We start from the raw sequence: 27139 nt of genomic DNA, 5'->3' as shown, positions 1-27139 counted from the left end.
GAATGCCCCCCCGCCGCCCCCCTCCCCCCCACCCCACCCCCCGACTTCCTCAATGGCAGCCACACCCCCAGCCTGGGCGCATCCCCACCCACCCAGGCACAGAAGGCGTATTGTCCCTGCACCTCCCTGTACCTGGCAGGCCTCCACAGTCACCTCTGGAAAAGAGGCATTGCCTGGAACCCACTCACCAGGAAGATCTTTCAGGCTTTGCGCCCAGACCTCTGGAAGGCCCAGAGTTGAGGACGAGACCACACAGGATCACGGCAGGCATCTCTCAGCCCCTTACTCACACACTGCCCAGCGACAGCACCTCTGCCATCAAGGGGCTTAAGACACACACAAAATAAAGAGAAAGCCAGACTATGTGAAAACTGATGAGAACAGGAAACAGTCATGAAAGGGACAAGATTTGTGTGCCTAGAACCCAAACTCCCAGATTTTTGGATTTCACTGACTAAAAACTAACCCCCCGCAAAATTTGGAGGAATTTTCAACAAGTAGTACTAAAACAACTGGACATCCATGGGCGAAAAAATAAACTTCATCCATACCTTATTCCATACACAAAAAAATACTCAAAATGGATCATAGACTTGAATGTAAAAACTAAAACTACAAAACCTCTATAAGAAAACATGTGACCTTGGTTAAGCAAAGATTTCAGCTATGACACCAACCAAAAATGCACAAACCATAGAAGAACAGACTTCATTAATTTTTTTTTAACTTCTGCTCTTCAAAAAACACCGCCAAGAGAATGAAGACAAGACAAGCTACAGACTGAGACAAAATATTTGTAAATCATAAATTTCACAAGGACTTGTATCCAGAATATACAAAAGAAATCTCAAAACTAATTAATAAAATAAACAACCCAACTTTTTAAATGGGCAAATGATTTGAATAGGCAGTTCACCAAGGAAGATATTCAGACAGCAAACAAACACTTGAAAAGATGCTCAACATCACTAGTCATCAGGGAAATGCAAATTAAAACCACAGTGAGACACTACTACAGACCTATTAAAATGGCAAAAATTAAAAAGATGACCATATCATGTATTGGCAAGGACATGGAGGCACTGGAACTCTCACTCACTGCTCGTGAGAATGTAGCATGGTACAGCACTTTAGAAATAGAGAATATTTAGGCAGTGTTTTAAAAAGTTAAACCAACACTGCCATCATCAAGGTGTACCACTCTAGTATTTACCCAAGAGCTATGAAAGCATGCCTGGACACAGACGGATACACAAATGTTCATAACAGCTTTATCTGTAATACCCCTAACTACAAACAGCCCAAAGGTCCATCAATAGGTGCATGAGGGACTTTCCTGGTGGCTCTGTAGATAAGAATCCACCTGCCAATGCAGGGATATGGGCTCAATCCCTGGGCTGGGAAAATCCCACGTACCACGGAGCAGCTAAGCCTGTCGGCCACCACTGAGCTCAGGTGCCGCAACTACTGAAGCCTGTGTACCAAGGGCCAGCTCCACAGCGAGAGAGGCCACCGCAGTGAGAAGCCCACGCATCGCAACGAAAAGGTAGCCCCTGCTCGCCACAACTAGAGAAAGCCTGTGCCAAGCAATGCAGACCCAGGGCAGCCAAAAATAAGTTAAAATTTTAAAAAATAAAGTTATTATTTTAAGATACTAAAAAAAAAAAATAGGTGAACGAATAAACAAAGTGTGGCATATCTATACACTGGATTAAAAAGAATGAAATATTGATATATGTTACGACAGGGATGAATCTCAAAATAATTTATAAGAAGTGTAAGAAGCCAGACTAAAAAAACAAGGATACAGTGTATGATTCCACTTATTTAAATTGTAGAAAGTGCAAGCTAATCTACAGTGACAGAAAGCAGACCAACATCCATCTGGGAGTAGTGAGGGGCAGGCAGAAGGGGCTATAGGGGCTCAGGGAAACTTTGGGGGGTGATAGACATGTTCATTATCTTGCACGTGGTGATGGTTTAACGGACGTGCTCATGTGTCAAACCTCATCACACTATACTTTACATATGTGCAACTGATAGTTCGAGTTATACCAAAATCCTTTATAGACTTTTGGAGGCAAATTACAGAAGGCTGCTAACTTTATTTTGTCAAGTAAGTATACTCTTTAAAACACTACCAGCTCATACCACCACCACCAAAAGAAAAGACATTTTCAGACTAAGAGATACAAAGGTCACAATCTTATACCAAAAGATTCCTGCCCAAGAAAAGACAGTTGCTAACCTTAACACAGAAAAACTACCAAGTCTTTATTTTTCTCTCTTTGTGAGGACACGGTTTCAGACCAGCTCTAGTGACTCTCTGAGCTGGGGACACACTGAAGGCTCCACAGTCCTCGGGCAGGCCCCACGCTCACCTCCATCTCCAACCGGAGGGGCACTTCAGCCCCAGCAGCCCTGGGACGGTCATAGGTACTGGGCAACACCGCGGCTGGGCAAGTGACTGAGACACGGGGTCCCTCCCCTCCCAGAGGACAAGAAGGCACAAGAAGAATGTGCCCGGAAAGGTTCTTGTAAACGCTGCTTTGCTGCTGCTGAAGTGAACTGACTTGTTTCTAGAAGAGCTATTTACCCCCGAGCCAAAGTATCTGTGCTATGCTGCAAGTTAAAGTTCTATACGACAGTATTAAAGTTGTTTACTGAATCTTCCAGGCTAGAGAGGAAATAGAATGTGAGCTCTAAAAAAGACCATGATGTAGACTGGAATCCTTCTGATACTGTGCCAGAATGCTAACAAAATCCCAAAGACCTCCATCAGCTAAGCCCGAGAAGCAGGTTTTGCGTAAATGGCACAGTGCAAGCAGTCCTCCTTTGGTGTGGCTGGATTAACGCTAAGAACAGCTGAGTAGGAAACAGGCCTGATATCGAACCCACCTCCCCAAGTCCCAGCTGTCAGACAGGGAGGGACACCTTCAAGCTCTGCACGTTGCCATAAGCAGCAGAGATGGTGTGGGACAAGCACACTCAATAATTAAGCATGGACTTTGTCATTTACAGAGGTCAAATACACAATGAATCCTGTACCACAAGGACCCCCAGTGTACTTGTGGGGCACCCGAGCCCCATCTACACATACACACCCTGTACACAGCCACCGTTTGGCCACGTCTCAGCCTGAGGTGATGGCACCTCACCACGGTCCACCCTCTGTGGAACACAGCCAGGGAAGAGGCCCAAACATGTCTCGAAATCATGCTGGGGTTACTGGGACAGGGAATTCCAGGGCCTCTGTCCCTGTGCATGGTTGAGAAGGGGAAGCCAAGGAAAGAAGCCACAACAGCTGCCTTGTCCATCCCATCCTGCTCAGAAATCCTACAGGTTCTCTCTTGTCCACCACCCTATCCCCTCATTCCCCAATCTCCATTCTATTGGGCTTTCAAACCTAGACTCCTCCAAACCTGCCTCACCCTTTAGACTGAAAGCTCCACTTAGAATACCTTCTGAACTCTCTCAGGACTGGACTTCTAACAAGCACCCCTTGGTCAGATAAGAAAGAGACAACTTCCCCCTCCGAGTCTCAGGGCTTCTCCAAACCCAAAAATCCCAGGAAGAATGGCTGGACACTGCAGCATTTAAGTAACACTGAGCCAGACCCACAGTCCAGCTGCTCCTCCATGAGATGAGATGGCTATAGAGAAACTTCACCCTGGCACTTGGTCATGTTTCAAAATAACTCCAAAGATGCAGTTCTGCGTATGACATGAAGCTGCAGCAAGCCGTAGAAGAAAGCTGAGATATGAAGTTATTAAATGCAAATAAGATATGAAGTTATTAAATATTTAAGGAACTAACAGCTGCTAATGCCAGGGCAATGGCAGCTTGCAAATTTCCAGTCAGAATAATGATTCTGTTATGTCAGGAGCTGAGTCAAGAGCACAAACCCTGTTTTATTCCACCCTCTGCAGAGGATACAAAGTTTTTCTCAAAGCAACTTTTCAGGAAGTTAGTCTGTTCATTGGGTAGTGCCTTAAAAAATTGAAACAAGAAAACAACTGTCTCTATATATATATCTGGTAACTCCAAGTGTCTGTAACACCCACCATGTAGAGGCCTGGAAGCATGTTCCACTCATGTTTCCATTCTTGAGCAAGGCAATTTGATGTGACAGTCAGGTAAAAATTAAATATCTGACTACTAAAGGAACCAGTCAGAGAATGGACATGTCCAGGGCAAAATGGTCACATTAAATTTTTGGTTGCCATTTCTGATGAATTCCACAATCCTAAACTGCACACTGATCATATGATCATAAGCACCACCCTTCCTAGCTATGAGACCTGTCACCTAACCTCTCTTAAGGCCAGTTTTCCACCTCAAAACAAAGTTCTCATAAGAATAAGTATAATCATGCATGGAAACGTATAGTACTGGCTCAAAATAAGCCTCAATAAATATTAAATCTTCTAAAATCTTTATGACGATGATAACCTCAAAAACCAGTTCAGGAGGGTGAAAGGGAACCGGGAGATTGGCAAAAAGCCTAGCCCTAAGCAGGGGGATGAGGCCTGGAAGCTTCAGCCCCCGAGGCCAGCCTTCCCTCAGTATGGGACACGAGCTGTCTAACCATGTTCTGTCTCCCCCAACTAAAATGTAAGGCCTGGTCTACTGAGTTCCTGCTGTGACCCCCAGAGCCTAGAACTGTGCCTTGCACATGACAGAAGTTCAACTATTTGTTCAAAACATGAATGGGGACTAAGGAATCTCTTGGAATTGCATGCAAAAAGTGTTTGAGCCCCTTAGTGGGGTGGGAAGGTGGCATGGAATCTATTTTCACAAAATTCTGAAGGAGATCCGAGACCCAAATACAGGTCAAAAATCATAGTGCTGAGTTTCAAGCACATATATCAGAACACTAATGACCAAGGTTAGGTGAGCAGGGCAGTAAAATTACAGAGCAAAATCTAACAAAGAGGAGGGCTCTCCTAGAAGAGAAAAGGCCTCTCAGGGCGGCCACCATGCAATAGGCAGTTTCACCGGGGGCAGGCCCTAGCCTTTAAGTCCGTGGTTTGGGTTCAGGAATGTATTCTGCAAACTAGAGCCTCAGAGGAGGGAGCAGGAATTCACTGAATTTTATATATATATAAATTATATATATATATATAAATGCTGTTCAGTCACGTCCGACTCTTTGTGACCCCATGGGCTGCAACATGCCAGGCTTCTCTGACCATCACCAACTCCCAGAGCTTACTCAAACTCATGTCCATTGAGTCAGTGATGCCATCCAACCATCTTATCCTCTGTCATCCCCTTCACCTCCTGCCTTCAATCTTTCCCAGCATCAGGGTCTTTTCTAAGAGTCGGCTCTTGGCATCAGGTGGCCAAAGGATTGGAGCTTCAGCTTCAGATCAATCCTTCCAATGAATATTCAGGACTGATTTCCTTTAGGATGGACTGGTTAGATCTCCTGGTCCAGGGGACTCTCAAGAGTCTTCTCCAACACCACAGTTCAAAAGCATCAATTCTTCAGCACTCAGCCTTCTTTATGGTCCAACTCTCACATCCATACATGACTACTGGAAAAACCATAGTTATGACTAGACAGACCTTTGTCAGCAAAGTAATGTCTCTGCTTTTTACTATGCTGTCTAGGTTGATCACAGCTTTTCTTCCAAGGAGCCAGTGTCTTTTAATTTCATGGCTGCAGTCACCATCTGCAGTGATACTGGAGCCCAAGAAAATAAAGTCTATCACTGTTTCCCCATCTATCTGCCATGAAGTGATGGGACCAGATGTCATAATCTTCGTTTTTTGAATGTTTAGTTTTAAGCCCAGTGGTCCTTGAGAAGGCATTCAAATGCCAGATATACAAAAGGACATACACGAAGATACCGGGCAAGAAAAGGGCAACAACAGACAGTTACTGAATTCTCCCCACAAAAGGATGCTTTGTTTTAAGACTAACAAGGTCCTGAGATTCCTAAACGATAGTACTTTTTGATTCAATGATTCAGGAAATCAAGATGACAAAAGACTACAATAAATTCAAGCTTTAAAATGAATTGTTATTTTATTAATCATAATCATAGCATCATTTTTATACAGTAACATATAAATATTTTGTGTGTCTGTCTGTCTTTGTGTGTGTACAAGGGCAGTTAAAAAAAAAAACCCATCTACAAAGTACAGCTGGTGGGTACAGTCCTCTGTAACCATCCTCTAATGCCCTGGAGAACCAGGGTCCCTGTTGGGAACCACCAATGCACTGGAGAGAGAACTTTAAGGTGGATCTGGGTCTGAGGAGTTACTAAGCTTCTGTGAGCCTCTTTCCTCACTGCAAAGTCAGAATCAAAAAGTCACATGGCAGGACAGTTGGGAGGCTTAGAGGCACGCAATGGCCACACTAAACAGGGCTCTCAAAGTGCAACACTGTCCCAGGCAAGTACATAACACATACTTATTCATCCTGCCCTCACAACAATCCTCCCATTATGCCCATTTTAGAAGTGAGGTAACTGAGGCACAGAAAGATCAGGAACTTCCCAAGGACCCACAATAAACTGCAGAACTGGGATTCAAGCCCAGGCAATAAACTCGCGACATACACCTGCAGCACAGAACACTGGGCTGGCCCACGACCATTACTCAGCAGGGCTTGTCCCACTGCTCCAAGAAGGCCCTCCTACAGCAGAGAGCAACCTGAGATGGAAAGTCAGGCCCCCATCAACAGCAGGAGCCTGCAGAGGGACCAGAAGCAGCGCTTCACAGCCTCTGGGTACTGGAATCTTCCACCTCCACCCCAAGGAGGGAAAGCTCCTTCCTCTTACCCACTCCCCAGGAGTTCGGGGCGGGGCAGGGGTACTGACAAAGTTTGCTTCTTGAGAGTGGGCCTCCCCCTCTTCCAGTCACACCACTAACATTAAGTTTTTGTAAGGCAAGGATTTAAAGGTTTGGGGTTTTCTTCCCCCTGCCTTTTTACTTATAAGTTAAGAGGGCATGCTATTTTTAACTATTTCCAAATTTCACAAACCTGCAAGTTCCTAGTGGAAGTTGTAGACAAACTAGCACAGGTCCAAAATAGCAATTCTGGAGATTTGTTCCAATTATGGAAACAAATTTGTCTAGCTTTAAAGGGAGGTAATGAGACAGCCCAGTCCAATCCCAGCTAAGCAACTTCAGACTTATACCTGCAAGACCAAGAAAGAAAGAAAGAAATCTAAAAGGCAAAATAACAAAAGTCTGGAATTCACTGTACCAACTACTTCACTCCATTTTCATAAAGGGAGGCATACTGCAGCACTCCAATCATCCAATCAAGTTTTTTTTCCATGACCTCTGCATGGCCAGACTACCAGCTCTGGCCCCACTTCAAGGCCCCTTTTCTGTGAGACTATCAGGTAAGGCCTAACTCTGGGCTCCAGTCACCGGCCCCAGTTCTAAAAAGCAGAAGAAACTTGATGGAACAATGTCAATCTGTCCAACCCAGAATAAAGCTGGGGCTAAGGGCTGCTGAGGAATCATGCCTCATGGTTCAAAGGTCCATGTCCTGAAATAGTCACCCCATTCCATTCCATGCCACACCCTGCCAAGCTGGGGCAGTTGGGCAGAGCTTTCTCAGGAAATAAAACAGGAAATGTGGAAAGGACAAAGGGAAGTTATGACCGTGTACCTCTGGAGCTTAGTGGTTACCATCTAGCTTGGTTGAGAAGCCATAGGAAGCCTTAGGGCTTCCATCCAGCCACTACCAGCATCTTCACCTTACACACAAACCACACCTCAGCCAGCTGACCAGGCAACAGCCACCAGACATGTTTAGGCATCTGTGGAAACCAGGGCAAAGTACAATTTCCATGTGTGTAATAAAAACACAGACTACCAAGCACAGAACAAAGCATTACTCTAAAATTTGGGTTTACTGACTGAACAAACAGGTGGGAAAGGGAAGCAGGAAGCTAGGCAGCACTAGCTGCGCCAATACAGTAACACAGGCCCACAGCACTGGCGTCAAAAACTCACCTGTGCCTGAGAAACAAAGCTCTTGTCATGCTTCTGTGTAGTTGGTGATTATTTCCTCTTATTTCTGCCTTAATATGTAGTGATGTTTTGTTTTGTTGTGAACATCAGACTTTCTTAGCTAGGATAAGAGGAACCAAGAAAAGAGGAGTTTTTGCCCAGGACAAGGCCAGAGAACTAAAGAGGAAACAGCCTCCTTCGGGTACAATAGAGGGGAGCAGCAGGCATCCAGGGGCGGGGACCCAAGGATGAGGGCTGAGGTCTAGCCACTGCTCCCCACCCAGGGCCCTCCTGTCCTTGCTAAGCAGTTTTTCCTTTGCAGACCCTGAGAAATGAGCCACCAGGAAAGAAAACAGGACTCCGTTCAATCTGTAGGTGAACACCCAAGAACAGTGGAATGTGAAAAGCTAAGCCAATCCACGGTAAGGTACAAGGTGACTTCAGAAGGAAAAAACAAACAAGCCAAAAAGAAAGAAAAGAAAGAGTAAACACCAACAGTATGAACATCCCAGTACTTCTCTGGAATGTTTGCCTCTAGTAATGGCAGATATAGGAATGTCCCTCAGAGCTACACCGGAGAAATGCAAAGGATGGCGAGATCCCCCAGGCTGTCCTGGTGGAGATGACAGCAGCAGAAACAATCTTGCATGGTCTTTCCCAATATGCGTATTATAAGTGAGGAAAAGAAAAGCAGAACAAGTTCTGAGTCAGACCTTGGTTCAGAGCATCATGACAGCTGAATTAATCAAAGAATGCAATCACAAATATTTACCACTAAGGGAATGTAGAACATTAGCTCAGGTGATTAATAAAGAAAGTAGTAAGGACTTTTTCAAAGACTGCTTCTTGCTTATGAAGTAAAATATCTCATTCAAGTAAAATTATATCCAGAAACTTGGGAGGAAATATGACTCATTTAAGAAAACCTCACAAAAGTTTATCTCACATATACTTGAAAGTTCTAAAGGCCAAAGTAATTTAAAAAGGAAAAAAAAAATCTCTATTTTTTTCTCTTAAAAATCAGAAATATAAACCCAGAAGTGACAGAGCAGGCTTTCAAACAAAACACTCTAAGATGTTCATATCCTTTAATCCAAGAATTCTAGTTCTGGGAATTTATACCCAGGAACTAATTATACAAATGAAAAAAAGAAAAATGAAATTGTCAACTGCAAATGCATCTACAATAAAGCAAAAAAAAAAAGTGGAAATAACATAAAATGTTCATTATCAGAGGAATGTTTTAATCTCATTACATCAACAGGCTTACACACCCATTAAAAATCTTTTTAAGAACAATGATAACATGGAAAAATATTCGATAAAATATTTAAGGGGATCTGAATAACACAACTGTAACAGTGCAGACTGATGAGGAGAGACAGGGACATGTAGCCAGGCAGTGGGTGTGTGCGCTCAGTCATGTCCTATTCTTCGCGACTCTATGGACTGTAGTCTGCCAGGCTCCTCTGTCCATGGGATTTTCCTAGCAAGAAATACTGGAGTAGGTTGCCATTTCCTTCTCAGGGGATCTTCCCAACCCAGGAATCAAATCTGCATCTCCTGCATTGCAGGCAGATTCTTTACCACTGGTAAAATTTCAGTTTACCAGGAATCTTTCTCTCCCTCAACACAATGTAGCCAGTGCAGGCTTCAAACTCTCTTCCCTGTCTACAACCCTGGGGACCTTGGGCTCAGCACATGGTCTCACTACCTGCAGTACCCTCATGTTCAAACTGGCAACCTGGGAGTCTCGAGTGTCTGTGAGGACAGACAGGGGCAATACAGCTCTCCAGCCTCTTCTGAAGCTCGGAACAAAGCAGTCAGTTAGTAGGTGCAGCTACTGCTTCTAAGATAACTTTAAACCGCAAAGCATATGGAAAGTAGAACACAAAGAGTTCTTTATTCAAAAGAACTCTATTTTCTATGTTGTGCCTTCAATTTTTAAAAGACCAGAAAGCAAAGAAAGTCTTTTGACATAAAAGTGACTGATATTTACAAGCATAAAAACAAACATCTGCTGTAATTTACCTGTACAGATGACCTTCCTTTGCTGTCACGCCAATGAAATGGAAATGTGACGCTCTTCTGCAATTTTACGCAGTGTAGTGCAAATGGACGCTTGACAAAATATAATTTCTTCTCCCCTAAGTGAGTGCTTTTTCAATCTCATACAGCACCTTTCAAAAAGCAGCTAGTGGAAGATGAGGCAGGAGCACTCCCACCGAAGCCAGGAGCTCTGAAGTCTCAGCTCAGCTGTTCAAAAGCCTCTCCCTTTATGCCATATCTCCCCACTGCATACATTAGTGCAAACTCTTGGATTATCTTTATCAAGTTAGTTGTAGGCAGAGATCCTGTCTTAAACAAAAGACTACATAACTTGCCTCTTTTCTGTGTTTCTGAGAGGTGGGGAAGGAAGATTAACTTACAGATTTTTTTCATATTTGAGGACAAGTGACTCAGAATGCACCTATTCAAGACAGCAGATAAGCATGGCTTCAGAGTCAGGCCGAGGGCCAGCTCTGCTGGTGACCCTGTGAAGGTCACTTCATCTCTCAGAGCTTTGGTTTACTCTTGTGTAAAGTGGAGTTAACTCCATCTGTAGCAAAAACTGAATGAGCGGGAGCGTACAGCTTCCTGTAGGGTCCCCCATGAGCCCCCACAGCCAGAGGCCTGTCCCAGATGGCAAACAGCCTCTGCTCTGCCCTCCTCACTGGCTGCCAGGCTCCTTAACTGATGACACCTTCACTGGTGCAGAGGGCACAATCACTTCATTAATTAAAACATCATCATGTCTCAGCTAAACAGCGCCCAGGTAGGCCCGCTCCCTCCTCCAGCAATCAGCCAGCTACAGAACCCACTAATAGCAGGCCTGGAGGTCCACATGGGCTGTGGAGCCTGCTCTGTGGTTCTTCTGAAGATCACAGCTCACACTTGGCACACTTAGTTGGCGACAACATAATTGGATACCATGGAACACAAGCACTGTTTAAAATATGAAAATGTTCACAAACTATGGCTTGGGTATCACTTTACAATAATAAAGTCTCATGTATTCAGTAGGAAACTTCAAAACACTAGCCACAGTTTATTCTCTATGTTAAAGACCACCCTGCAGGTTGCAGCAGAGACCCCCATAACTGGGCTCTCTAAGAACTATGGATTCAGGCTGAGGCCCACATGGGGTCCTGGCTGGCCAGCCTCAGGCAAAACCACTGACCCTCCAGACCTCCCTCTTATCCTCCTCTGGAAAATGAAGAGGGGAACAGACCAACAAGGCTGTTTTGAAAACAAAATGAGGACTATGGGAAGATTCCTGGTAAACTGAAAATGCCTATGCAACCAAGCTGTTTATTTATTTTAATTATAGAGTCAACTTATTGCTTAAATATTAATTTTTAAAGTAAAAAGGCAATGTAACAGTGCGGAAATCAAGAAACTTTCCATTATTCTACAACCTTAACTATAGTCACTGTATATTGTTTTAATATTTTACACGTGATGAGTGTACCTATTGCTTTACAATTTGTTTTTTCAAGTCTTTATATTTTTCATTACCTGAGTATGAACTGTTGTCACCATCAAACAGGGTCCCTTCCACCTCTGAGTCACTAAAGCTGGTCACAACACCAAAGGTCAGGCTTTCTAATAGCCTATGTAATGCTCAACTCGAGCACAGAATCACCAACCCAGATGGGAACAAGGCCTCTGTGTGGCAGGGCTGCCCTCAAAATCCAGGGAGAGATCACCTTCAGGCCTTCACCCCAACCAAGGGGACAGAATCAGAGAGAAGCTTAGAGGAAGAGAACAGAAAAGACAGGCCTTGTCAGTGGCAGGATGGGAGGGTATTCCAAACAGTGCTGGAAACCTCATCCACATCAACCACCCCAACAGCATCCCTGTTAAGGAAAGGTTTGAGTATACTGAATAGACTTAGGCTGAGAAAAGAATACTGCATCTTAGGATTTTCAGTAGAACGGGATAGTGTAACATCAGTTTGAGACCTTTAAAGGTGTATTTTTTCTTAATTAGCCAACTCACTCAGTAGGCACTGCACTTCGAGGGATACCAATATTACTGAGTTGGCACCACAGACCAGGCACAGGTGCTGAGCTCAGGGTCTACAGTCCATTCCCACACATTACCCTCCTCAAGTCATATGAGGAGGGGCTGTCAGTAGCCTGGTTTGGGAGATACTGAAGCATTTGGCCAAGGAAATTGCCTAGTAGTGGAGCTGGAACTCAAATTCAGGGCTATGTGGCTCTGAAGCCACGCTACCTGCTATATCTACTGCAATATTACTTTTTTTTTTTTTGCAGGAACTGGCAGTGAAAGATACACACTAACTGCGTGGATCTGTGAGCATAAGCCGTATGAAAAGAGAAGCAGGACCCAGGCAGCTGCTGTATTACCAACGTAAATACAGGCAAAGAAATTGAGTCAAGACTGATGCCAATCCCACTGCGGAAGTCCCTCTCATTAGAGATTAGCACTGCTTCCTAAGAATTTCCATGGAAATCCCTGAGCCTCCCGGGACGTAAGTGACTTTTGTTAAAATGAGCCATTTGAAACACTCCTTGCCCATCTGCATCCCTGACATCTCACCTGACGTCTCACTCCTGTGCAGAGCCTCAACCTGCTGTGTCTGTTACCCCAAAACGGCTCCTTCATCCTCCAGAAGGAGGTCCAAATCCTTGCCTGGCCTACAAGGCAGGTCACACAAAATGAAGCCCGCCTACCCTCGGGGGCCCCTCTCACACCTCCACATTCTTTACAACTCCATACCTCTGCCTGGGACTCTTCTTCCAGTCATCATCTGCCTGGAGGGTAAAACCACTGCAAGGCCACCTCCCTGAAGGTCAGCTCTCTGCAGTGTCCCGAAGGCAGTCAGCTCCACCCTCCTCTGTCTGCCCTTCCTTTGTACATACTCCCATCTGCTACTGTCACAAAGATGGGATCGCTTCTAAGCTCACCTCCTGACTAACAGTCACCTGAATCTCAGTATCCCAGAACCCTGAGTAGAGCCAAGCATCTAGGGCACTACACACACAGTGGCCAGGAAGGCTCCCTTCAACCCAACCTGCACACTTCCCCTCATCAGGGCACACTCCCTTCAAACAGCTCAGGAAATGAAATTTAAATAAAAAGCAGAACTTTGACACAGCAGCCTAATGGAGTTCCCAGCTCACTACTAACAACTCTGCTACTCTATCAATATTTAAATCATGGACCGGCCCCTGGAAGAAAAGAGCCAACAGATGCAAGTTTCCTGGCCACGGTGTGTGTGCATCATAGCATGCATGTGCTCAGTTGTGTCCAACTCTTTGTGACCCTGTGGACTGTAACTCGCCAGGCTCCTCTGTCCATGGGATTTTCCAAGCAAGAATACTGGAGCTGGTTGCCATTTCCTTCTCCAGGGGATCTTCCGGACCCAGGTCAGAGGAGGGCCCATAAACACTAGCAGACTTCACAGCATGCAGTATAGTTAACTGGATGCCACCTCTGTCCAGTGGCAGCTGCCTGGAGTTTACCCTTCATCACCAGCCTTGCCCTCTGACAGCCTCACCTCACCACTGCCTCTTGCAAGCAATTCCCAGGAAGCTGACACATGACATCAGGCTTTATGTTGGACTTCAGTGAGGCTGTGCATGTTTGCCTCAGTCTCTCCAGTATTCTAAAGAAATGCACTATGAAATGAGCAAATAACACTTTTCCATGCCTGGAGAGTTGGCCAGTCTCCTTACAGGTATCAGGTGTAACAGAACACATACTTTTACTACATTTGAGAGATATGTACTATAGACCATCTTAGTTCCTCCAAGTCTGATTCTTCAACACATCTTCATTATGATGAGTCTTTTCATCAGTAATAAACCACTTAATATCTGTGAGGCTTTAAACTTTAGTATACTTTTGCATACACAACTTCTTTACATAGCTGATACTCTGTACTCTGTTAATAAACTGAAAAAAAAAAAAAGGTCCCTAATATATTCAGAATCTGACCAGAGGGCCACAGGAAGCCCTGTGGATAGTCATGGTGATTGGCACAATCCACACCTGACTCTCAAACACCCTCCCCACCCCACCTCTACCCACCCACCCAGTGGCTCTGGGCTTAGGGAGGTGCCTCTCAGGCTGCAGGAAAAGTCTCATCTGTGAGGACATATTTGCCAGAACAAGTCAAATGTTAGGAATTTTCTCTTAACATTTATTTCACAAGTTTCTCAAGTGCCATGCAACTGGAAAGTAATCATTTCAATGTACTCTTTAATCAATAAACATTAAACAAGTATGCTCAAAACACTCAAGTCCTACAAACATTTCCCAGGGAAAAGTATGGCATAAAAAAATAACAAAAACATAATAAGTAACCTTTTGACAGTCAAGAAAGGTGTTTAGTGATCCAAATTCAGACCAAAAAAAAAAAAAAAACAAAGCAGTCCTTTCAGCAGATGAACAAATATTTCCTCTGTAAGTGACACACTCTGAGATATTTACACTGCCAAACATAACTCATAATGACAACCACCAAGGAAGCTAAACCTAATGGAAAAACCCCAGGCTGGCAATCAGGAGCAGGCTGCTGGCTATGTAATCCTACTAAAGTGGTGGCCAGGCCTGGTACCCCTCTCTCTAGGGGAGAAGAATACTCCTACCCTAAGAAGGAGTATCCATCACCACCCACACTGCTCAGAAATGTTTGTGGGACTAAAAAAAAAGAGAGAGATGAAAATGCTCTGGAGTGTCTTCCATAAATACGAGGCATTATTATTATTAGCTCAAAGATGACCAGGAAAATAGGATTATAGAATATCAGAGGTGAGAGGGAGCTTAGAGGTGAGATGATCCAGGAGTTCTTAATCTGGGGTCCAGGCCTCCGATGCTGTCCACAGGTGTGCTTTCTGGGAAGAGGTCTGTACTTGTTATCAGTTTCTCAAACAGTTAAGAACCTCTCAGGCTCTCCTTTTACAAACATGAAAACTGAGACCCTAAGGTATGTGGTTGTCCTGGGCTCAGGACTAGTTAGGAAGAGGTTGGACCAAGCCCAGGGCTCTTGTCTCCATCTACACTCTACAATCCCACACTCAAGGGAGGGAAAAAGTCACATAAATCTCATACAGCCATCAGATCAGATCAGATCAGATCAGTCGCTCAGTCGTGTCCGACTCTTTGCGACCCCATGAATCGCAGCACACCAGACCTCCCTGTCCATCACCAACTCCCAGAGTTCACTCAGACTCACGTCCATCGAGTCAGTGATGCCATCCAGCCATCTCATCCTCTGTCGTCCCCTTCTCCTCCTGCCCCCAATCCCTCCCAGCATCAGAGTCTTTTCCAATGAGTCAACTCTTCGCATGAGGTGGCCAAAGTACTGGAGTTTCAGCTTTAGCATCATTCCTTCCAAGGAAATCCCAGGGCTGATCTCCTTCAGAATGGACTGGTTGGATCTCCTTGCAGTCCAAGGGACTCTCAAGAGTCTTCTCCAACACCACACTTCAAAAGCATCAATTCTTCAGCGCTCAGCCTTCTTCACAGTCCAACTCTCACATCCATACATGACCACAGGAAAAACCATAGCCTTGACTAGACGGACCTTTGTTGGCAAAGTAATGTCTCTGCTTTTCAATATGCTATCTAGGTTGGTCATAACTTTCCTTCCAAGGAGTAAGCGTCTTTTAATTTCATGGCTGCAGCCACCATCTGCAGTGATTTTGGAGCCCAGAAAAAGAAAGTCTGACACTGTTTCCACAGTTTCCCCATCTATCTCCCATGAAGCGATGGGACCGGATGCCATGATCTTCATTTTCTGAATGTTGAGCTTTAAGCCAATTTTTTCACTCTCCACTTTCACTTTCATCAAGAGGCTTTTGAGTTCCTCTTCACTTTCTGCCATAAGGGTGGTGTCATCTGCATATCTGAGGTTATTGAGATTTCTCCCGGCAATCTTGATTCCAGCTTGTGTTTCTTCCAGTCCAGCGTTTCTCATGATGTACTCTGCATATAAGTTAAATAAACAGGGTGACAATATACAGCCTTGATGAACTCCTTTTCCTATTTGGAACCAGTCTGTTGTTCCATGTCCAGTTCTAACTGTTGCTTCCTGACCTGCATACAGATTTCTCAAGAGGCAGGTCAGGTGGTCTGGTATTCCCATCTCTTTCAGAATTTTCCACAGTTGATTGTGATCCACATAGTCAAAGGCTTTGGCATAGTCAATAAAGCAGAAATAGATGTTTTTCTGGAACTCTCTTGCTTTTTCCATGATCCAGCGGATGTTGGCAATTTGATCTCTGGTTCCTCTGCCTTTTCTAAAACCAGCTTGAACACCAGGAAGTTCATGGTTCACATATTGCTGAAGCCTGGCTTGGAGAATTTTGAGCATTACTTTACTAGCGTGTGAGATGAGTGCAATTGTGTGGTAGTTTGAGCATTCTTTGGCATTGCCTTTCTTTGAGATTGGAATGAAAACTGACCTTTTCCAGTCCTGTGGCCACTGCTGAGTTTTCCAAATTTGCTGGCATATTGAATGCAGCACTTTCACAGCATCATCTTCCAGGATTTGGAATAGCTCAACTGGAATTCCATCACCTCCACTAGCTTTGTTCGTAGTGATGCTTTCTAAGGCCCACTTGACTTCACATTCTAGGATGTCTGGCTCTAGGTCAGTGATCACACCATCGTGATTATCTGGGTCATGAAGATCTCTTTTGTACAGTTCTTCTGTGTATTCTTGCCATCTCTTCTTAATATTTTCTGCTTCTGTTAGGTCCATACCATTTCTGTCCTTTATCGAGCCCATCTTTGCATGAAATGTTCCTTTGGTATCTCTGATTTTCTTGAAGAGATCTCTAGTCTTTCCCATTCTGTAGTTTTCCTATATTTCTTTGCATTGATCAGCCATAGAGCACATTAATATTATACAAACCACTGCATATGTTCTTTCTAAAGTTACAGCAAAATTTCCCTCCTTTCATTGTCCTAAGGCTTTTTGCTGAGGCCTTTGATCACTGAGACAGCATTTTATTCATTTCTACACTCTCATATCTTGTTCTTTCAGTGCCTAATGTCAGGACACTCTCAAATGACATTTTAATATTGAAACTAAAGCTTTTATTCTAGGAAACAAGAAAACTAGAATCCATGATGTTCAGTTTTACCAAGCAAACAGATAAACATACAATCATGGGACTAAATGCAAGATAATATATTAAAGTAAGGCATTTTTGTCATGTTGTGTCTTTAATCAAAATACTAAAGCTTGTTCTCTTTGATGGCCATTGTCCCTGAAATAGTTACCTTTGGAACTATATGTATGCCAGGAATGTTGCATTGCACAGAATGCTTTGAGTTCTTCTTTAAAGATCATCTCCAGTTGGCAGAGCACAATCGTTTGAATACAAAAATCTGAAGGAATTCCTACACAGCCATCCCAGGGACAGAACTGAGCCCATCAGCAAACAGGTTTCAGGCACTGACATGCCTTCAGGTATGTGAAAGATCCCAGCCAGGGCCATAAAGAAAGGTCTCTATGGATGGAATGCAAACTGACTTCCTAAGGAAGGCACTGCTGTGCTGCCTTCAGGTATGCAGCTGCACTTCCAAACAAGCTTAATTGGAAAAAAAAAAAAACAGTGCCAGCACCATCACTCACATGAATGTGGTCATTACAAAAATAATCTACAGGGTGGCCTTCACAAAGTCACCAGCACAATCCGATGGCAGATAAGGCAGGCCCGAGTCAGATGAGAGGTCCAGGTGAGGGTGGCCAGAAAGCACTTGGTAAAAGCTATCATGATCTCTAAACACAAGCTGCTCTTACCATTATTAAGGAATCTATGTCATCTTTTTGATATTCCATAACATTGTGGAATCAACCGTGACCCAGTCAGAGGAAGGAAACCTGAGCATGAGGCACTTGTCTGAACAGACTTCCAAGTGGATAAACAAATGAGAAAATTTAAAGACAAATGCCCCTCAGCTCCCACCCCAGAAACTGCCTGGCCATCAGAAATCTGGACTGGGCATCCAGGACTGGGGAAAGCCAGCTATATGTTTCAGCAACAAGCTGTGTTCAAAACCCAGATATTGCTTTTATACATACTTACTTTTAGATTATTTAAATCTTATGACCTATATCTTACATACTTGAGGCTAAAAATAATAAAGTTCCAGTTCCCCAATAGTGTGAGTTAAGAATGACATTTCCATTCAAATGAGTTTTCATTCTTCTCCCAAATAGTGAATTTGGAGTACAGACCTAATCTCTCATCTGTTCTTCTGTGCTTCGTTCCTTTCCCACGTAATAAATATCATCAGCCTCATGGCCAGTTTCTTTAAAGCTCTCAGACGATTGTCAAGAGAAAAACACAGCACAGAAAAGTTTTTGATGTAGTGGTCTCATATCTCAACTAACATAACCTCACCAAGGAGATTGTGAAACTTTAGAATTAAGTGCACACAGATTATTGTTTCCCACATGACTCAAGAGGAATCCCAGTTGTAGTGGCTCCCCTTCAATGACTTTATGGGGAGGCTGCTGGCAGGCTGGTGATTCAAGTGGAATAAGAAATTTCAGGCAGGAAGGGGAAGGCCGGCATTCAACAGGGACAACCTGGTTGGTTCCCTTGCCCGGGGCTCCAACCTACCCATCCTTCAGCATATTGGGAATACTGGGGACCAAGGAACCGCAGAGAAAGGAAAAAACTGGTGTGAGCTCACCGCTTGCAGCCCAGGTTTAAAATCTCTGAGCTGGCCTCCTGATTTTCATCAAGACAGCCAGGGAGTGTTTGGTAAACAGCGTAATGAGTAGCCGTGGAGACTCAGAGTAGCCAACCATTCTTAACCACAGAAATACAGGACAACTGGGGTAAAAGAGAGAAAGGGAAGACCCAGGAATGGTGCACAGACCCCACCTGAAGGCCATCTTCCCTCAGGCGCCTAACCCTCGAAGGCTCAGCTGTGTGGGACCCGAGGAGACAGAGCTCGCTTCCCCTGACCAACTCCGTCTGAAAAGAAAGCCAGCCTCCTCCGGTGGAAGCTGAAACTTAAAGAGCCGCTGAAACGGAGCGGCAGAAATCACTACTACCTCTCCAATCCCAGGCCTCTCCGGATGCCCCAACCCCAGAGGAGGGAGGGAGCTCCCGTTTCTAAAAAGTACTATCAGGGAAGACTCCTTGGGCCAACGGGGCAAACACCCCCAGCCTCTCTCCTGCCTGTCCCCCGGCCCTAGGACCTGCTCACAAGGAAGGGCTTGCACCCCACGCCGCCCCTCCGCCCACCCCATGTAGAGCCGGGTGAGGGACAGGGAGGGTGGGGAGGAAGGAAATGGAGGACGGTCTTCAAAGCGCCCCGAACCAGCGTATCCGCATAAGTGTCCCGCCTGCTCTGGCCGCCCCTCCCCTCCAGGACACCCGAGGACCGGGCCCTGCCTTCTAAGTGACGCCGACCAGCCCGCCGCCTCCTCCTGCGCTCCCCACCGCCCCCCGCCCGAGGGAACCCCCGCACCCCTCGGCATCCCCGCCTCCCCTCGCTAAGTCCCTCAGAGAGTCTTCCGTCCCGCTACGGCAGCAGCGCTTTGACCTCAACGGGTCCCGCTCCGCAACTTCTGTCTCAGCCGAGCCGAGGAGGACTCGTCCGCTCCCCTGTGGCGCCCCAGCTCCCAGCCCAGACCCCGCACCCCACCTCGAAACCCGGCCCCCGCGCGCCCTCCGGAGGCCCCTCTACGTCCCCTCCGGCGCTCCCCTCGGCCCCCGGACGCCGCTCAACACCGGCCCCCCACCCCCAGCTCCCTCAGCGACTCGCCCCCGGACGCCCTTCAACACCCCTACCCCGCCCCCGGCTCCCTCAGCTACAGGAAGTTCGCGCGCGGGCGACGCGGCCCCAGAGGCTGCCCATAGGCGCGGAACGCGGCCGCGGCCTGACAGGGCGCGGGCCCGCTGCCAACAAGCACCCCGCGTCCGTCCGCCCCACCCCCACACCCCGCGGAGCCCCAACCGTTGCGGCGCGTCCCTCACCTGGGCCGCCGCTCGTCTCCCGGCACTCTGCGCGCCCCGCTCCTGCCGCGACTGCTTCTCCAAGCCCCGGCTCCGGCTCCGACTCCGGCTCCGGCCACAGCTCCCGCCCTCGCTCCGGCCTCGCTGCCCCGGCCCTGCCCTAACCCTGCCGCAGCCGCTCCTGCCGCCAGCCCCGAACGCCCCGCCCCCCGCGCCCGCTGTGCTCTTCCCATTGGCTGCTGAGCGTCGGGCCCCGCCCCCAAGGCACCTTCGGCTCCCCTGAATGGGCCGGAGGAGAGCCGAGGCGGCACGCCCCCTAGCGAGCCAAAGGGACCTCCCCTGGGCCTCATTGGCGACTTCGCCTGTCCATCAAAGAAGGGGGCGTGCCTACTTAGCTGATAGGAGGGCGGTTGGGGTCACTTTTCCCCGAGTCGCTCCAAAACTGTGGGTCTGTGAGACTTTCTCCCAGGAGCCAGGAGTGTTTCAGCTTTGCGGGCGCGCCGAGATGGGGGCCGAGGGAGGGTGGGCACCGCGCTTAATGGGAATTCAGGGAAGGTAGTCTTTCTGAAAGTTTCCTTTCAAACGGCACTCACAGACGCGTGTCATCAGGGCTTCTTAGATTCATAGATTCACTTGAGCCGGCTTAGTTTTTAAAAGCAGGACAGAGAGTGGTGTGTGGTCCCGCGCGCGTGTACAGAGCTCACGAGAAGGTTTGGGGATCCCAGGCCAAGTAACTTCCTAGGCGGGCAACGACCCGGGGTAAACAGTAAATAAACGGCAGAAGCAGGGTCAGCCGTATCCCAGGCCTACCCCAGGCCTGTATTGGTTCCAAGTCAACCGCCTTGAAATTCAGCCGGACGATGGTGCTGCAATATGGAAAAACGCTTAAACTAAAATGTTAAAAGGAAAAGCCGGATAGGAAATGGCGGGGACTCTTAAAACTGCTACTGTGTTTGCACAAGGACTAGAAGAGAAGTGGACAGAAACAGAGTGGGTTTTTTCCCCTTTCTAAAGTATTTGTTCCGTTGCAATGTGCTTGTGATAATAATCATTGAGAAAGAGGGAAAGAAAGGCCACCACCATGCTGTGCCAGATCCAGCTACTGTCAAGAAGTCCCGACCATTCTCCAGGACTCAGCCCACAGGGGCCACTCTGCCACCCAGAATACCTCTGGATCGTGTGTACAGAACCCAGTCATCACCTGAGGTCTCCCAGGCCTCTGAGATCTGGGTAAATTGTGATTTGCACCGCTTTTCCTGTGAGGATCCAGTGTCATTGCCATGGTTTCTGAACAAGTCCCCATTACCCCTCCGTCCAGCCTCCCGCTCTTTCCCAACGTGCCCGCTGGTCCTTGCCATCATCCCGTCTCCAACTGCACACACTCACACAGTCCCCCATCTCACCAAGCACTGGGGAGGCAAGCAGGGGTTCCTGCAGCCCAGACCCCACAGGAAGCATCAAGCCTGGCACTGCTTGGCAACACAAGACACCTGTTGAGCCCTTTTGGCCTCTTGACCCTGAGGCCACTACCTGGCCACCTGACCAAGGCAGGCCTCTGGCCTCTGGCTCCCTTCTCTTCTCTCTCCTTTCTTCTAAAGACAAAAACAAAATTCCTATCATTTCTTTCCCCAGCAGTTTGACGCTGATCAGCTCTTTGAGTCTCACCTCTGTCCCTACAGCTTATCAGAGGATTTTTCCCAAGAGAGCTTCCCTTTCCATGCTGTGAGCATTCCAACTCTGACCCCCACAGAAATTTCACAATGTTGCATCCAGCCCCCTACTATCAGATCCAAACAGCCCTGAAGCTCCATCCTGCCTCTGCTCCTTGAGCAAGTCACTGCCATTCTCTGTACCTCTGTGTCTCAGTTTTTAGCATGTGGGCGATGACAGGGCCCACACAGGGTGAGCAGTAAATGGGGCAAATCAGGTGAAAGCGAGGGGAGCCGCTCTGGATGTGCAGGTGTGGGTGCTTGATATCTGATCAGTTAATGTAGTTGCGCTCTGTCATCGTCATTTGGCTCCCCCTTCTCGAAAAACATGCTCATTACCTAAGTCTAGGGCAAAGGCTGACGGGTCCTTTATTAGCCATTTCCCACTAAACAACTGGGATAAACAGGCAGCCCAAGTTAAAACATACTTTCACAGGGACTTCCCTGGTGGTTCAGTGGCTAAGACTTCGCACTGCCAATTGATTGAACCCAGGTTCAATCCCTGGTCGGGGAATTAAATCCCACATGTTGCCACTAAGATCCGGTGCAGTCAAATAAATGGTGCTCAGTCGCTACAGTCGTGTCTGACTCTTCTCGACCCCATGGACTGTAGCCCACCAGGATCCTCTGTCCATTGGATTCTCCAGGCAAGAATACTGGAGTGGGTTGCCAAGCCCTTCTCCAGAGGATCTTCTTGGCCCAGGGATCCAAACTGCATCTCTTGCGTCCCCTGCATTGGCAGATGGATTCCCTACCACTGTGCCCAATCAAATGAATAAAATAATTTTAAAAATAGTTTCACAGAGAATAAAACAGTTTCCAAAAAAATTAAAATATCCAGATACAGTTATTGTACAGTGGTACAGGTACATCTTCCAAGAAAAAAAATTCAAAATCTGTTATAGATACTTATTTGATTGATAATTACAATGTTTAGAGAATGTGCAGCACAGGGGATAGGGTGGATTCAGGGTGGGATGGACTTGAGTCCTGTCTTGCTTCCAGGAAGACTCAGCAAGGATATTAAACGTAGAAAAGGCCTCCCAGTGATCCCCAGAGGGTCACCATATTGAGTGTGTGAGTGTTCAGGTGCTCAGTCATGTCCAGCTCTTTGCAACCCCTTGGACTGTAGCCCACAAGGCTCCTCTGTCCATGGGATTTCCCAGGCAAGAATACTATAAATGGGTTGTCATTTCCTTCTGCAGGAGATCTTCCTGGCCCAGGGATTGAACCTGACTCTCCTGTGTCTCATGTAATGCAGACAGATTCTTTACTACTGAGCCACTGGGGAAGCCCTGCCATATTGAAGGCAGTGATATTTACCTGAGCCAAGGTGAATGGAAAGGATGAGCAAAGGCCCAGAGGCAAGAGATACTGCTGTCCAGGGAGACAGGCGGGTTCTTCTTGGCTGGAGCATGCAGCTGAGCAGTGAGTAGCCATGCAGTTCTGGCAATCTGTTTTGCCACTCCAGGTCTCAGTTTTCAGCTGTAAAATGGGCATAATCACAGAGTCTAGTATTTAGAGAAATTGCCAGGATTCTTGAGGTCACTCCTGTGATGCTCTTAGGACATAGCTGGTACAGTCAGTGGCTGTTAAGGGTTTTACAAGGACCTCTTTGCAGTTTGTAAAAGTATTCTTTTTAAAAATTTGTGATTGGCCTTTCAGCAGCTGAGAAGTTGAGCAGATGGCCTGGAGGAAGACTTTGGATTTCATCGTCCTCCCAGCATTTTGACCCTCTCCCGAAGCCCCTGGCTAAAATGGTTTGAACCCAGAAAAAAAAAAAAAAAAATGTGATTGGGACTTCCTTGGTGGTCCAGTGGTTAAGACTGTGCTTCCACTGCAGGGGTTGAAGGTTTGATCCCTGACCTGGGAACTGAGATCCCTCAAGCCAAGCTCACCGCAAAAAAAAAAAAAAAAAAGTGATTAAAAAACAAAACAGAAGGAGAACATGTACTGTGCACCAACTGTTAATACTCTGGAGACATCAGAGTGTTAACTGTTGGGGCCAGAGGAATACATCTCTGGATACACCTTGGAATGAAGTGCTCCCTGCCAAGTGGTGTAAAACCTGAATTCCTTATAAATGTGTCATTGACTAGGAGGCAACTACCCCAGCCTTTCTTCCTTTGAATAGTTTTGCTCCCTGCTGGCCTGCACACATCTGCTCACATAAAGCTGTACCAGCAAGTACAAGGCTTCCCTCATACCTACTGCACTCAAGTGGGCACCATTGGGCAAGACACCTGGGCCTGGAAACCACTCCCTTCCAAAGTCAGCAGGATATTGGCAGCATCATCTGGATAGCATTTCCCAAAGTAGGCATCTCCAGGATGCTCTGTGTTGGGATCTCCCCATTTTCCATAAGTTCCTCAGTTGATTCTTCTGCCTCACACAGTCTGAAGCACTATTCTGAGTGCTGACTGACAACTCTAACTTTTTCTAAGTGGACAGGGTTACATTGTTGCCATTGGTGGAGAAAGTATCAACAATGAAACCATACTTTCAAGTTGGGTGTTTTGAAACTCTGACTGAAGACCTGTCCTGCCCAGACTTCATATGTGATACATTGTAAAGTCTTTTCTACCATGTGATAAGGATTTGAACTCCCTCAGGAACTCCTTCCTTGAGTCCCTGCATTTCAGGAGGGTGAGGTCTTGAATACCACAGTGATGCCATTCTGAATGCAAAGTATCATCTTATGCCTTTCAGGCTCCTGGATCAGATAAACTGAAAGTCACTCTGTGATTTACGATGTTATCATGCTTATCTACTAATGTGAATCCAGATTTCCTTGATACAAAATAAAACTAGATACTGAAACTGTTTTTAAAAAACTGGAGCAGTCTCAAAATGCATATTCTTCAAAAAAAGCGACATTTGTGGGACTTCCTTAGTCCAGTGGCTAAGACTCTGGGCTTCCAATGCAAGGAGCCCAGGTTCCATCCCTGGTCAAGGAACGAGATCCTGCAACCACAACAAAGATAGAAGATCCAGTGTGCTGCAACTAAGACCAGGCACAGTCAAATCAATCAATACATAATTCTTTTCATTTGAAGTGACATTGTTCTTGTTGGTTAATTTTGTAACAAATACCTAAATGTTACAAACTTGAACTGGTAAAAGAAGTTGTACCAATACTTATAAAATAAATGTACAGCAATAAAATCCTGCTGTTGCTTACATATAGGATGTTATGGAAAGACTCCCACCATTAAAAACATAAAGAGGGTTTGAAATCACAGTTGGAGACAGTGGGGAGCCATCAAGGGCTGTTCTTGGCTCCCAGACCAGCTATTACCAAAGGTTCTGCTGACCAGAAGTGACCTTCCTCCATGTGTCTGTGCCTGACTTGCTGAATTACCATCCGGGAACGCTAGACAGGGGCTCTGCCTTGGAGGTGTCTGCATCTGCCTGGGAGGGCATGGGCACTTCCAGGTGGGCTGGACTTGGGCTCCCTCCCCAGCCAGGGCTTGGGATTATTCGTGATTCTATGTCACAATCATGGCAGTGGTACAAGAAGTAGCACTGCAGTCGGGCTCCCACCCCAACTCTGGTTAAACATTTAATTGGGTCCCAGTCCCTTCCTGGTGGCAGAGGAAAAGAGGAGAGGTCTGAGCACCACAGGTCTAGTTTTATCTTTTGCTAAAAAGGATTCCACCCACCACTCCCAGCAATTAATCAAGCCTAGGATTCAGTCAAAGGCTCAGGGGTTCATGGTTCTTTTTTGCTTTGTTTTTGCAGCATTTTTTCTTTCTTTTCTTTTTTTTTTAAAGCAGGTTTAGGTTTACAGGTTTGGACATGTCACCTCACTTCCTGGCCTCAGTGTCCTCGTCTGGACAGAGAAACAGTAGGGTGGGAGGGGTAGAGGAATTAAACATCTTAACAGATGAAAAAGATTTGCACGGTGCCCAGTGCAACAGAGGCACTCGCCCGACCAATGATGCTGCTTGCATCAGGTCACACGGTCAGGTATGTCGGGCACATCCTCATCTGTAAAGGGGAGGGAGGAGCCTGGCAGGACCCAGCAGACATGCCAGCTCCCTCTCCTTTTGCACTCCCTGCCCCACAAGGAGCAGAGCCACGGGTGCTGCTCCCGAGAGTGGACACGATGCAGGGAAGGCGGACTTCCTGCCCAGGTGAGTGCCAGGTCCACTGGCATTATTACCCATGAAGGAATGCAGGCACCATCCCTCCAGATCACAGGCCACCCCACTCTGCTGCCCTGTTCCCACTCCCACGGCCCTCTGCTCCTCCCTGGGCCCCATTCCTGCCCCTGCCTCACCTCCTGTCCACCCTTCTCACTCGGTGGGAGCCTCCAACAAAGTCAGAGACCCGCCAGAAAGCCACCCTCCAATCCAGACAGCCCCACTGGGGGCAGGGGGTGGGAGAGGCCACCTCCAGGTCAAGTTCAACCAGTTCCTATGCCCAGTGGACTGCCTGTGTTCACCTACTTTCTCTGGGTCTGGGCAGCAAATGGTCAATCCACACCAGAGCTTGCCAGAGTGGATCCTGGATGGGTTTTGAGCTCTCTGAGCTGGAGCTGTGTATGCCATGAGGCAGGAATGCGTGATGAAGGACTTTTCCTTTTCTTCTCTAGAAGAATAAACTGATGGACAGCAGTTCAGAATGTGTGGTCAGCTGGGTAACAGGCAGAGGGGCAATGATTTCACACTGAAGTGCAGTACTGGGCAAGGATTGGGGTAGGTGGGAGAGATAGGCAGGAGGAGGCTGCTTTGGGGATCACAGAACATCAAAGCTGGAAGACCCTGAAGGATGAGAAAGAGAGTCTTCCTAAGGTGAGGAGGCAGAGGCCCAGGGAAGCCAGGTGAGCTGCTGGAGGTTTCCCATCCATCAGGGCCAGAGACCCTCTCAAACCTGGGCTTTCTGACTCCTTCCTTTCTTCCCTACATCAAGTCTTTCTCTCCCTCCGACACAGCAGACATGGGATACCAGGTATCGAGCTGGGCATGAATGAAAAATAAAATTTTCTCCACTTTCCAGCAACTCATGCTAGTGGGTACCAGAGGGGGCAGCCTGTGAACAATGATCTTGAAGGGTCCAAGCAGTGGCCTGGGGGTCCCAGAGGGCTCCCAAGAAAAGCGGCATTTCAGCAGACTGAAAGATAGGCACGGCAGGGCTTGGAAGGACACGTCTGAAGGGCAAGTCATGGGAGCTGTGGGTGCAGGGTTGTCAGCCTGAGGTGGTGGAGCACAGGCAGATCCTTAGAGGTGGGAGGGAAACGTCCTTCCGGACAGTTCAAGACCAAGGTCAGGGGTATCCAGCCAAGGGCCTGCTCCTGGGGGTTGTCCTCTGAGCATATGGGTCCTGGCACCTGCTGGGTGGCCTGGGGTATAAGACAGCAGAGCCAACGCTCCTCCCACTTTCCCTCTGAACACACCCTTCCTGTTGTGACAACTCTGTTCTCTGTGTAACTGGTTCCAGCCCATGGCTTGGGTT

At 46.9% G+C, this 27139-nt stretch overlaps 1 protein-coding gene across 4 annotated transcripts in view; it reads right to left on the bottom strand.

The window, feature by feature from the left end:
* PACSIN2 (protein kinase C and casein kinase substrate in neurons 2) overlaps window positions 1-20184 on the bottom strand; it is a 115488-nt gene extending 95304 nt beyond the window's left edge. For 3 of the 4 annotated variants that reach the window (XM_027540579.1, XM_027540583.1, XM_027540584.1), the window contains exon 1: window positions 19995-20184. The gene's annotated coding sequence lies outside the window, so the exon portion shown is untranslated. The remainder of the gene's footprint in view (window positions 1-19994) is intronic. The other variant, XM_027540582.1, reaches the window with a different exon arrangement.
* Between the last annotated feature and the right edge of the window lie 6955 nt (window positions 20185-27139).

Source organism: Bos indicus x Bos taurus, chromosome 5, assembly GCF_003369695.1.
Source record: "Bos indicus x Bos taurus breed Angus x Brahman F1 hybrid chromosome 5, Bos_hybrid_MaternalHap_v2.0, whole genome shotgun sequence".
Taxonomy (NCBI): domain Eukaryota; kingdom Metazoa; phylum Chordata; class Mammalia; order Artiodactyla; family Bovidae; genus Bos; species Bos indicus x Bos taurus.
This window is presented reverse-complemented; position numbering and strand designations above follow the sequence as displayed.